General features: G+C 34.1%; 1 pseudogene; it reads right to left on the minus strand.

Annotated features, from left to right (window-relative positions):
• Positions 1 to 767: 767 nt before the first annotated feature.
• On the minus strand, positions 768 to 11,165 carry LOC101050815 (KATNB1-like protein 1 pseudogene; annotated as a pseudogene).
• Between the last annotated feature and the right edge of the window lie 449 nt (positions 11,166 to 11,614).

Here is an 11,614-nt window from a genome sequence, read left to right on the forward strand (position 1 = left end):
ATACCAGCTTCAACGTGGCTAGCTGCAGAAATGAAGACTATAATTGTCATGAGTATTTTCTCCTTCTTTTGTTAAAAACATGTTTGTGCATGTACACACTGGTACTAAGGAAGTATCTTCATTTTATTTCTTTCTCCTTCATCATGTGATGTAAGATTTATTGACATCACATGAGCATTTAAGTATTGTTAACTTTATGTAATAGTATTTGGGTTGGGGATCCATGCATTTCTGATTGTATGAAGGATAGTGTTATGTTAGGTGTAATTATGATCCTATTATTGTCTTTATTTGAAGACTTTGTATGATCTCAGGAGATGTGTATGGGTTCAGGTTGACAAGGGGTGGACTTGTGATCATTAATACAGAGTGTCAACTTGATTGGATTGAAGGATGCAAAGTATTGATCCTGGGTGTGTGTGTCTGTGAAGGTGCTGTCAAAAGAGATTAACATTTGAGCCAGTGGGCTGGGAAAGGCAGACCCACCCTTAATCTGGGTGGGCACAATCTAATCATCTGCCAGCATAGCTAGAATATAAGCAGGCAGAAAAATGTGAAAACAAAGACTGGCCCAGCTTCCCAGCCTACATCATCCTCCTGTGCTGGGTGCTTCCTGCCCTCAAACACTGGACTCCAGTGTCTTCAGTGTTGGAACTCGGACTGGGTCTCCTTGCTCCTCAGCCTGCAGACAGCCCATTGTGGGACCTGGTGATCATGTGAGGTAGGACTTCATAAACTCCCATATATATTCCATTAGTTCTGTCCCTCTAGAGAACCTGACTAATACAATATTCTTCAAATTTGCTTAGAAGTATTAACTTTACCAGAGGCAACAAGTCTACACAGCAGCCAAGTGAGATATATTGTTTTTCTTCAAGTAAACTACTGGTGGGCAGAGGAAGGCAATCTATCACAATGCCAAGACCTTCTATCCTCAATAAATAAGGTACATATTCATTTATACATCTCTTTCTACAGAAAATTAAGGCTACATTGCACCTCAAATTTCTGCTGAACAAAACTTGGGCCATTGTTTCATGGTCCTGAGAAAACTCAGAAAAAAACAAAACAAAACAAAACAAAAAAACACACTCTATTTTGATAATGGGCTTTCAGAACCAGAATCACTAGAGTTAATCAAATATGTTCAACGATCATGGTGTCATTTTTCAGGCAGGTGGCCTGTCCACGCCAGTTCAATTTCTTTATTTGCCATGTCACAGCCCCCTCTTCTATGGGACTGCTTTTTTTCTGTAAGAAGAATTTGGAAAGGGATGATGAACTTTCTGCCTGTCATAGATCATTTTATAAAGTTTATCTGGGCTTTTCACAGCTTGTCCAACTGTTCTCTTTATGTAAGCCATCAACCGTTTTGGAGATTTCTTAACTTTATGTTCTTATTAGTGAAATTACTTTTTTTTCTAGAAAGGGCAATAAAATGATCCTCAATATTATTACAAAAGTTTCATTTTTTTTTTTAACATTGTGGGTCTCAGGTGCAATAATCTCCCAAATACTGGTGTTTCACGGTACTTGCTGCCTGAGCCCAGGCTGGGCGCTAAAGAACTGGGCTGGACAGACAGTCTAGAGTGTCCCTAGCCTCCTGGGTGCAGTTCCACTCAGGGCCATTCAAACTCAGCAACCCACATATTTTTATATGATTACATATGTACAAGTGTTAAATGTGTGTTTCTGAAGTATTCTATTTAATATCACTCTAGGCTCACTTACCACTTAGGATTATTAGAAGTCATAAATGTGCGAAGTTTACATGAACAAGTGTTTGTTTGTTTGCTTGCTTGAGATGGATTCTCACTCTGTTGCCCAGACTGGAGTGAAATGGTGTGATCTTGGCTCACTCCAACCTCCACTTCATGGGTTTGAGTGATTCCTCTTATACCATTAATAAGCATAGAGTGTCTACAAAGTTAAATAAAATTCTGCTACACACCTATAACACAGTTTTGAACCTCTCTTCTAGAAATATATCAACCACCACGACACAGACCTAGAGAGTCTCTTTGGGGAGCAATGTTGCTTTTAGGAAAGATGTAAGAACTGGGAGAGGGGAGAACCCAAGGGGAGGTAGTTGTCTGTCGTGTGGAGGTTTCCATTTGCTGTGTGAAGCTCTTAGGGATAGAGTCAAGTTCAAAGTCCAAGAATGAGGCTGTGGCTTTCTTTAATGTAGGGTTATCACCATAGCAGAAATGAGAATGGAGAGGTTCACATAACAACTGTGACTTAACTAGAGGCCCATGCAGAGGAGCAGTGCAGTCACCCTGCAGGGCAGGCCCATTATTTTTCTACTGTATCACTTGGAAGAAGTAGTCAAGCAGGATGTGAAATATACTCCCCTGGGCGCAAAACCCAGGGTCCTGGTCAGTACCAGAATCACGATGTACTTTTTTTCAAGTCACTTACTTTCTCAAGATCGTTTCATCATCAGAATATTATACTCACCTTGCCCTGCTTTCTTCATTTGTATGTTGTTGAAACAGAATAATAACATGTGCAAGTGCTGGAAAAATAATATGATCTCCAATATTTAATCTATTTTATAATTTATTTGTCTTTTATTATAAAATATTAATCCACAAATATATGTTATATGACACAATACTTGACTTAAAATAGCTAATATTTATTCAGGTATTACTGTATTCCAGGTGTTATTTTAAGACTTTACATTAATTAACTCATTTTATTTCAATGAAAACCTTGAAATAGAAATAGTTGCTATTATTTGCCATTTTATAGAGCACAGAGTAACTTGACCAAGGTCACATAGCTAGGAATTCCGAAAACTGGGATATGACGTTAAAACCAGAATATATAGTTTTAAGTGTTGTATAATAGATAAGAAAAGGCACAAGTTCCTGGTACATTTCTTTATATGGTACATGTGATCAAATATCTGCTCACCTTCCATTAAATTAGGATGATAAATGTGTTATAATGCTTCCGTAACATTGACTATTAACATTGTTTATTACAACATTTAATCTGAATCACATGGGCAGGGCAGGAGACATGGTAAACTTCTTCCTTTATTAAAACCAAATCTCATCATTACAAAAAAAGAACATTATAAAATATATGTGTAAAACTACATTACTTTAAAATAATAAAAAAGTATATTTAATAACAGTAAAAGATGTCATCTTTGAAGTTATTTTTTGTTTTATTTCTTTATTTAGTTTTAGAGACAGAGCCTCCCCTACTCTGTCACCCAGGCTGGAGTGCATGGTGTGATCTTGGCTCACTACAACCTCCACTTCCTGGGTTCAAGCAATTCTCCTGCCTCAGTTTCCCAAGTAGCTGAGACTAAAGGTGCATGCTGTCATGCCCTGCTAATTTTTTGTGTGTTTTAGTAGAGACAAGATTTCACCATGTTACCCAGGCTGGTCTCGAACTCCTGAGCTCAGGCAATTCACCTTCCTCGGCCTCCCAAAGTGCTCAGATTACATGCATGAACCACCACGCCCGGCCCTTGAATTTTTTTTTAACATCACACTACATATTCTAAAAACTATTTATTTTTAGAATATTTTTTCCCTGGGCATGGAAGTCAAGATTTTGTTTAGTTTTAGCAAATTTTTATTGAATGTTGATGGTACCAAGAATATTTCTAAGTATTGCTGGTCAAGAGGCGATTAAGATAAATTCTCCCTTCTAATAGATCTAGTCTAGTCTAGTCAGAGAATCAAGAACAAGTCATTTAATACCATGTTGTTATTGCTGAATGGAAGCAGGCCACATATGTCGAAAGCTTATTCATTCAGCTTTTAATGTGTGATATTAGCTCTATTATAAGAGACAAAAACAACTAGAGAAAAATTTTATTATCTGTAGGCAAAAGCCAGAAAGTCTCTCTAAATGTGACTAAGGTAATTTATTTTGTTTATTTGTTCCTTATGTCCTTCTTGAGGAAGAGAAAGAATCCCAGATGAAAAGTTTTAGATGCAGTAAGTTCTGAAGAAAAAAACTGGTAAATATGTAGGTAAATCTAAATAAGCATTATTTATATCACTGACAATAAAGAGTTGTGAGATTAATAAACAAGCAAAAGGGAAGTAAAATAAGTAATGAAAGTAAAATAAAGTTGGGAAGAGATAAAAGAATTTAACTGCTCAAAATTCAACTGTTGGTTCAAGAAGATATTAAAAGTATTGCAATCAAACATTAACACGTAAGGATTGGAAATTTTCTGATAACTTGTATTTTAAAAAGCCAAACTTATGGATATGAATTTAAAAATTCAAATGATTAAAAATAACACAATTCAAAAATAAAGAAGAGAAAATTAAAATTGAACAGGTATGAAGAATGAAAAGCACAAAAATGTTGAATTAAGCTAAATATATCAGTAATTGCAAAACATAAATAGATACAATCCTCTAGTTAAAGGACAAATATAATTTGCCATTTAAAAAAAACTTACTATCTTCTGTCTTATCTAAATCATAAGGAAGTAGGATAGTTAACAAAAATTTTTCAAAAGAAAATAACAGCACTTAAATATAACAAAAATAAATCTGGTATAATTTTATTAACAGACAAAATAGACTTTAAGCAAAAAAAAACCCTTTAGACATAACATGGGACATTTTTTAGAGATAAGAGTGTCTTAGAAAAATATTTAAAAGTTTATGTACCTCAAAACATAGTCTCAAGATATTTAAATCAAAATTGATATAAGGAAAATGGGTAAAATAACCAAAGTAAAACATTTCAGCACATTTCTATTGGTAGTTGTGAAAACAAACAGGAGATCAGTAGAGGAAATGTAAAGAGCACAACTAGTAAGTAACACCTAAAAGATGTAACAGATGAGAATAACAGAATTCTGTATTCAAGAACTACAGAATACACGTTCTTTTCAAATATGCATTTAAAAATTACAATAACTGATCATTTTCTGGAGCATAAATCAACTCTACAAATTTCAAATTAAAATATAGTAACATAGAACATATTCTAAGAATGCAATTAAATTAAGCTTGAAATCAATTACCAAAAAATACAAAAACAAAACTAGAAACCCTCTTATAAGGAGATTGAAGATTAAGAAACGTAGTTCTGTTGAAGATCTGTTGGCTGTAAGTATTTGGTTATATCTCTGGGTTCTCTGTTCTGTTCCACTGGTCTACATGCCTATTTTTATACCAGTATTATGCTGTTTTGGTCACTATAGCCTTGTAAGTTTGAAGTCAGGTAATGTGATGCCTAACAATTTGTTCTATTTGCTTAGTATTGCTTTGGCTATGTTGGCTCTTTTCTGGTTCCATATGAAATTTAGTGGTTTTTTCCTAGTTCTGTGAAAAACAACGATAGTATTTTGATGGGAATTGCATTGAACTTGTAAATTTCTTTTGGCGTTATGGTCATTATCACAATATTGATTCTACCAATCCATGAGCATTGTATGTGTTGCCATTAGTTGATGTCATCTATGATTTCTTTCAGCAATTTCTTGTTTTCCTTGTGGAGAACTTTCACCTCCTTGGTTAAGTATATTCCTAAGTATTTTATTTATTTTATTTTTTTGCAGCTATTGCAAATGGGATAGAGTTCCTCATTTGATTCTCAGATTAGTCGTTGTTGGTGTCATTAGTCATTAGTCATGCTACTGTTTGTGTATACCAATTCTGTATTCTGAAACTTTACTGAATTCATTTATCAGATCTAGGAGCTTTCTGGATAAGACCATACGGTTTTCTAGGTGTATGATCACATCACCAATAAATAACTTATTCATGTACCCCAAAACCAACTGTTCCCCAAAAACTATTAAAATAAAATAAAAAAGAAACATAGTTCTAAAAATTCATTGATTCAAAAAGAAGTAATGGTAAAAATGACAATAATTTGAACTGAATAATAAAGAAAATGCATGTCCATGGTTGGGAGATGCAGCCAAAACAGTAATTTAAAGAAAGATTATGGGCTTAGTTATGTATATACTAAACTATAATGAAGAATTAATAAAATGTTTTTCTAAGACATTTAAAAAATAACAAAAAGATGAGCAAATTAAATTCAGTAAAAGTAGAAGAAAGGAAATATTAAGGGTAAGAATAAAAATTAAGGAACTTGAAAATACACAATAGAAAATGTCAGAAAAGACAAGAGAGTGTTTTGAAAAGATTAAGAAATTTGAAATATCTCTGATAGTATTTCTCAAAGAAAATCAGTAAAGGCAAAATAATTAATGTTAGAAATATTGAAGACACTGAATAATAAAATGATATCGAGAAAAGTTTTATGCCAACATTTCAATTTAGATAAAATGGGAATATTCCTCCAAGTAAAACATACGCAATTTAACAGAACTGACCCAAGAGAAAGTAGATTGCTTGATAATGCCAGAAACCATTAAGTTTGACTTACTATTCAGAAAACATCCCTCAGAAGGAGTTTTCAGAAAACTCTTAGACCAGTTGATTTTACTAGAGTTTTTACAAACAATATAAGCTAAAATAAATCCAATCAAGCACAGTGTCCAAGAGAAAATAAAAAGGGGAAACATTCTGCAGCTCATTTCCTGAGAATAGCATAACTCTAGAAACCACAATGCAACAAGGATAAAAGGGAAACAAAATTAATTCCTTGTCATTCATGAAAATAAATGTAAAAAAGCTTACATTAAATGTTAACAAACTTAACCTAGCAATATTTTATAAAGAAATATTATATCATGACCAAGTCAGTTATCCTAGGAATGTAGAATTTTTTATATTAAAAAAGATCTAATTATCATATTAAGAGTAGAAAGAGAAAAATCCTAAAATTAACTCAATAGATACAGAAAACCTTAGAGTAAAACTCAAAATTCGTCCATGGTGAAAACAAAAACCTCACAGTAAACAAATACTTGGAATGAACTTTCTTCTTCCCATAGAACTTATCTATAAAAGCCTTAACAGCTAACACTCTACCTATCACTAAACTATTGACAGTGTTCTTTATGGGATAGAATTAAGACAAGGATGCCTAATCTCATCATTTTAACACAATAGTTTATTGCAGATATTAATCATTCCAATAACTTCCCTTTCCTTCAAGCATAAAAAAAAACAGAATGATAAAGCAAAAATGTATGTAAGAGGATCTGTAGAGGAATATTATTATTATGAACGAAGTAGGATTATAAATTAGAATTATTTAAATATTAAATCTCTGGAAGTACAAATTATTAATTTTAGCAAGTTTACTGGAAAGTAAATTATTAAGCCAAAATCATTTGTATTTCTCCATATCAGCAAATACCAAAGTGATACAGATTATAGAACTTTTACAAAAGCAAGAAATATTCTCTGCATGAAAGAATGCAAAATGTCATTAAGGGGCATCAAATAAGACCCACAAATATTGAGGGAGAAACCATACTCACAGATTAGAAGTCTCTAAACTATTAAATTGTTGATTTTCTCAAAAATGAGGTATAGATTGAAAGCAAGTACATTGAAAGTATCAGTAGGTTTTCCCCATTTTGCTTTTACTTTTAAATGAAACTTGACCAGCTTATTTGAAGATTTTTAAGGACATCCAAAGGGCCATGAATAGTTAATCTGCTCTCCGGAAGAAAACCTAAGATGGGAGGAATGTCTTTTCACATGTATAGTCTTACTGTACTTACACAGCCAGGTATTTAAGAAAGTGTAGATTTGCTTCAGGGGAAGAGAAACTGAATAGAATAAGGAATTTGCATGTGAAATCTATACCCCTCTCTGGTACCAGAGACTTAACTATCTCTGTATATTTCAGTATTTCCAGTCAGTGGCCCAATGAGAAACTAAAATTTCATATGTCCAATATCGGATTTCTGATCATTCTCCCAAACACAAACCCAGCCTCACAGTTACTAATCTCTTTCTTTCATTTGCCATATCAATCTGGTTATATATTCTGTTGACTCTACCTTTAAAATACACAGCATTGACCTCTTCTTTCCTACCGCAATCATACCCACCGTGTACTTCTGCAGCCGCCTCCTAATTGATCTCCTTGCTTTCCTTCTTACACCCCAGACCCCGTCTTTTCTTCAACCAGCAGCCAGAAGATTCTTTGAAACATAAATCTGATTGCTCAACCTTGCAATGGCTTTAATGTCCTTATGATGCCCTAGAATCTAGCATAACCTGTCCCCTCACTTTGTGGCCTTCACACCTACAATTACCACTGGTCTTTTTGCTGTCTCATTGATCTACCTGGTCTGCAGCTGCCTCTGGGTCTAGTCACTGGGAATGCTTTTCCCCTGGACACTCACACTGCTATAGTAACTTCCTTATCTTCTTTACTCTTTGATGATCACTTTTCAATGCACTTATCTCTGATCATCCAATATAAATTGAAACCCATGTAACCCCTCTGTTCCTTCCCAGGACTACTTTTTCTCTTTTTGCATAGTACTTATCATCCTATCATATTTAAACAGAGGCTAGGCATGGTGGTCCCTGTTTTAGTCCCAGCTACTTGGGAGGCTGAGGCAAAAGGATATCTGAGCCCAGGAGTTGGAGACGAGCCTGGGCAACACGGCAAGACCCTGTCTTAAAATACATACATATATATATACGTGTGTGTGTGTGTGTGTGTGTGTGTATTTGAACAACTTATTTATTTACTATATCCATGGTTTGCTATCTGATTCTTCCTATAAAGGCATGTGTTCCATGAGGGCAGAAAGTCATTCCGCATGTTCTGCATTGTTTATTCGTGAATAGTCCTTCACACACAGAACACTCTAACTGTATTGAAGTGACTAACTAGCAAGTCCTAAACAGAGAATATAATACATAACATGAAGTCAGAATTGGGAAAATGGACTCTTGAATAAGTAGTGCTGATAACTGAATACCCATTTGGGAAAAGATACAGTATCTCGCCCCATCCAAATAAAGCAATTGCAGAGATGTATTATATACTAAAAGTTTCACTGTTTTTCACTTCATGTTGAATAGAAGATTCTAATTTTAATGTCCCAAATCTATAAAATGTGTTTTCTATAATTAGTGATTTCATGTTGAAAGACAAAACAGTGAAAATTTTACTAAGTAGTATAAGAGAGTATGATCATTCCCTGGTACTGCACAGAAAGCACTAGTTATGATATGCAAAGTGGATAGATTTGGGACATTAAAATTAGAATCTTCTATTCATCAAAAGTCATCATTAAGAGAGTAAAAAGGCAAAAACATCAATTCAGAAAAGACGTTTGTTTTATGTAAAACTGACAATGGATAGTTTTCAGTATCTATAAGTAACTTCTATAAACAAAAAGAAAGATAGGTAACCCCATACAAAATTGTACAAAAACTTGAATAGGCAATTTTTATGAAAGACTCAAATTATATGCACTTATGCATGTGAAAAAATATATATATAAATATATATACACATATATGCTACACACAATTACATACACATATATGTACAAAAATATGACACATAATAAAATTATTAATAATCATCAAAATACGAATTAAAGTCCTATAATACAAAATTATGGACAACAAAAATGCTGGCCAGGATGTACAGTGACTCTCATTCATTGTCTGTGAAACTTTAAGCAGATACAACTGCCTTGGAAAACTGTTATTATTTAGTAATCTGAAGATACATGAGTTAGCAATTGCACTCTTGGGAATATAACCTGGATGGACCCTTGGAGGATGCACATCATGAATAACATGAAATAATGTTCATAGCAGCATTTTTCACAAGAGCCCAAAGTGGGAAGCAGTCTGAAAGCTCTCTAATGCTGTGATGGATAAAATATTAAGTGATAGTCACACAGTGGAATGCTGTACAAAAACAGAGGAAAACTGCTGTCGAATACCCACAACAGAGGTGAATGTCACAGACATAAAGTCAATCAGAGGAAGCACCACGTAGTGCAATATACATAGCACATTTCCATTCAGATGGAATTTCAAAAGAAAGAAACTAAAATACACTGTTTAATGATACACACACAGGCACTGGAACTATAAAGTCAAACAAAAAGATAATTATTGTGACATCAGAAAAGTGGTTGTCTCCAGGGAACATGGAGGAGGTAGTGATGAGTAGGACACAGGCAGATTCTGGGATGTTTGTCATGTTCTGATTGTTTTGATCTAGTTAAAGTGTTTTTAAAGAATCTTTCCCATTACTTTTATTGATTACAGTGTATATATATATATATATATATATATATATATATATATATATATAAAATTTATATATTTTTTCCTGTACGAATGTTATTTTCCAAAATTGAAACAAGCCCACAGCTCTGAAGACCTTATCTTATAGTTAAATTTCCATATAACAACAGTGTTCTCCTCTCAGAAAATGTAAAGCTTAAGGTCCCTTAATTCTGCCAGCAAATATTTGCTGAATATCCACCTTGTCCCAGGTGTCTTTCTAAGCACTGAGATGATCACAAAGAATAAAATATATGATATTTATAAGGCTGTCATCAAAATAATGCACCCTGCAATTTCAGGAAATCAGTCCTGTGGCTTGATTCAAATCTCTGGCTTACCCTTTGCAACCGTTCAACTCAGTCTTCCCATATGAAATAAGACACTGTAGAGTAATATAGTAATATAAAAACTAAATTTCAATCCCATTCCTCTCTTCCTAATTGCATCACCAAAGAGCTTTCAGTCTAGAGTCCTCATCTCTATAGAGGGACCCTACTTCCTGCTCTACTGAGCCCACAGGTCTTCCGTGGGGAAAAACATTACATATCAATGCACATTTAAAATCATTATAGTAATGTGATTTATTCAGCTATTTAGATAATGTATTTGTATTGAAGGTTTTTTAACAGTGGAAGTGGATCTTCTACAGTCTTGCTCTAAATTTTTAATAATATTCTTGACAGAGCAAAGAGAAGGCGGCCTTCCTTATCAAATGTGTGTGAGTGCTGCTTGCTGCCTGGTGGAGGATACTGAACAGAGAGATGTTGTAACTGAAGATTCCCAAGGGTGACATTGGTATACAAATGGCAATGAAGAAACTTTGCTTTTGGTGCAGCTACCAAATTTATGTGTGTATATATGGCAAAAACATACCACATTCAAGGACGACGCATTTACCGTTTTAGCCATTTTAAGTGTGCAGTAGAGTAGCATTAAGCACGTCTGCACCATAATCCAATCATCACTACCATTCATCTTCAGAATTTTTTTCTTCTCAAACTGAAACTCTGTACACATTAAACAATAGCTCCCCATTCCCCTTCCCTCCAGAGGGCTGTACATTTGGAAAACTGTTATGATTCAGTTTTCCAATCTCCATTCTACTTTTTGTCTCCAGAAATGTGATTATGCTAGGCGTAATACTTCCCATAAACGGAATGAATCATACAACAGATTTTCTTTTTTGTGTTTGGCTTGTGTCACTCAGCATGCTGTCTTCAAGGTTCTTTCATGTAGCTTATATCAGAATCTCCTTCCCTTTTAAGGCTGAATAATATTTCAATATACCTATGTACCATACTTTCTTTATCCATGCATCTATCAATGAGTGTTTGAATTGTTTTTGGTACTGTAAGTAATGCTGCTATTAACATGGGCATACAGATATCTTTCCAAGTCTCTGCTTTCAATTTTTTGAGGCACAT

This window comes from Saimiri boliviensis, chromosome 8 (assembly GCF_048565385.1).
Source record: "Saimiri boliviensis isolate mSaiBol1 chromosome 8, mSaiBol1.pri, whole genome shotgun sequence".
NCBI classification, from domain to species: Eukaryota; Metazoa; Chordata; class Mammalia; order Primates; family Cebidae; genus Saimiri; species Saimiri boliviensis.